The sequence below is a fragment of the Phalaenopsis equestris genome, unplaced genomic scaffold (genome assembly GCF_001263595.1).
Source record: "Phalaenopsis equestris unplaced genomic scaffold, ASM126359v1 Scaffold001028, whole genome shotgun sequence".
Lineage (NCBI taxonomy): Eukaryota > Viridiplantae > Streptophyta > Magnoliopsida > Asparagales > Orchidaceae > Phalaenopsis > Phalaenopsis equestris.
In genome coordinates this window covers 57,669-60,194 of record NW_018165467.1, presented here as the reverse complement: position 1 = coordinate 60,194, position 2,526 = coordinate 57,669, and positions in this window count along the sequence as shown.

Sequence of the window (2,526 nt, the reverse complement as noted above, 5' to 3'; positions counted from 1 at the left end):
TAAGGCTCTAACACTTCATAATTTGTCAAATTCAATTTAAATGACTTTGAAATTTTTATCCTACCTCATTCATGGGTCAATTAAGACATCAGAGGAGAAAATGTGATTTTTCAAAATTTAATTTATTTTATATAATTATTTTCATGCAAAAATAGGATTTTTTAAAGAAAATTCCTAACTTGACCAAGGTAAATCCTAATCCATTGAAATTTTTTTACTGGAGTTAGGATTAGACCAGAGAATCCCTTGGACCAAATTTCATGATTTTTTTAAATTTTATCTAAATTTTAAGAATTATTTTAAGTTTTGGGGTATTTATTAAATATAAAATATTTCAAATGAGGAAAATTAAGTTTTATATTTTTGAAAGGTCCTCCTAAGGTCAGTAAACTCAAAGGAGAAGATTTTTTTTTTTTATTTATTTATTTGAATTATTTTTAGTGAAAACTCATTTTTAGCCTTTAAAAATTATTTTTAAGGCCTCTAAAAATTATTTTTAATCTTGAAAGTACAATATCTTTATTTTAGAAATCAAGAAAAATATCTCAATTGTTCCTAAGTGATTAGGAAGAAATTTAGAATATTTCCAAGAATTTTGTTATCTTTGTGATTTTTATGTATTTTTAATTATTTAAATATTTAAATATAGGCTAAAAATGAAGTTTTTATTTTCAATACCATTTTATTTATATGAAATTTTGCCTTATCACAAAAAAACTCCAAAAACAAGTTTACATAACTTTTTGAGTTATATTTTGATCATTAAAAATCATTTATTGTCAAAAATGTCATTTAACATAGAAAATCAATTTGAGTTTTCAAATGAGTTCAAAATGCTTTGAAATTTTTATAGGGAGTTCTCTAGATCTTCGACAGCAGTGGAGATAAAAGATTAAAGCAGTTTTATATATTTTTTTCCAATGAATTACTTTAGTGTTTTAGGGTTGATGAAGATTAGGTTCATTTTGAATGCCATAAGAAATTTTTCTAAGAGTTCTTTGGTCATAGTAAACTTTTCAAAATTTTCTTGGATTTTTCTAAGCAAAATGCTAATTATTATGATTAATTTAAGCAAATAATGTGCTAAACTTGAAAAATATGTATCTCTGTCTAGGGACCTTCTCTAAATTTGAAAAAATCAGAGAATGTTTCCTTCAATAGGGGCTACAACATGCCAAAAATTTAAGCTATGATAATAATTCTACATGCATGGAGAGTTAAAATACTCCTAACACTTATTAATTTTTTAAAAATAAAATATTCATCAAATTGACATAAATTTTAATCCACATTGTTCTCCTCTTTTCACTGAACAAGTGAGTATTTTTATTTTATTTTTATGATTTTTTCTACACAAAGTTATGTATTTTTGAAGTTTTGGGGATTAAATAAAAAAGAAAAAGCCCCTATTTTTCTACTTATCCATGTCTCATCAATCAAACAAATCCATCCAAACTAAAACAAACATGGTCATGTGTCGCTGCCTGATTGGGCGCTACCAGCCAGCTCATCTCCGTCCCTATCGGACCGCGCTCCGTCCAACGCAATCAGGGCCGCTCAATCGATACACACTCGATCTGACGGTCACGGGTCATCGTCCCAAATGAACTGGACGCAAAAACCATCCATTTTAAAACGCTAATATCTCACTCGATTCTCAATGAAATTGAGTGCAGTTTTTTCTTAAATGCTCGTCTTGACTAGCCAAACACATCCATAGGGTTGATGAATAAATTAACTTTATATTCATGAATAATTAAAAGAAGTTCGGTTTAGGGTTAACTTTCAATACCTTGGTCCAAGAGGGATAGCCTCGATTGGATGCTTGTAGAAGCTTTGTGTGAGTCCCAGGAACATGAGGATGGATCCTCTGGTCATTGTGAAATTGCTAGACCCAAATTCGACCAAGGTTGATTTGGGGGTTTGCTTGCAGTCCACCTTAGGGTGGGTGATGGGGCTTCTGTGGGGGATCTTCCTCTCTTGATATTGGGATGGTGTGGGTGCAATTAATTTGGATTTGGTTTAGGTTTGAAGGATGTCCTGTTTTGGCCTTGAAATTGAGCTCCAAAATTGAACTCGAGCAAAGACTTTGAGTGGCTAGGGAAGGTTTTGTTAAGCTCCAGAGGTCTCCAGGTAGCTCTGGAAGAAATTTTACAGAGTCTCCCCAAGGAAATTCAAGCTCTCTCTTTTTTGCCATGGAGGGGGAGTTTAAATAAAATGGCCTAAGCTGGCTTCCAGGGCTAATTGAGGGGTGCATTTGGTTGCATATGTGGAGGGGAGAGAAGCTCCAATGAGCAGCTGGGCTGATTTGGCCTTTGGGTTTGAATTGGGTAAAAATCCCTTGTCTTGGCCATGGTTTTGGCCATTTTCCAGCCACCAAGGTGGCTGGCCGGCCAGGCATTGGTCACCTCTTGGCTCAGGTAAGCCAGGGGTGGCTAATGATGATTATCTTCAAAGGGTAAGTGATGATGTTGGAGATATTTCAAGTTAGGTCCAAAAATGGGTAAAATCCCTTAATTTGGGGAT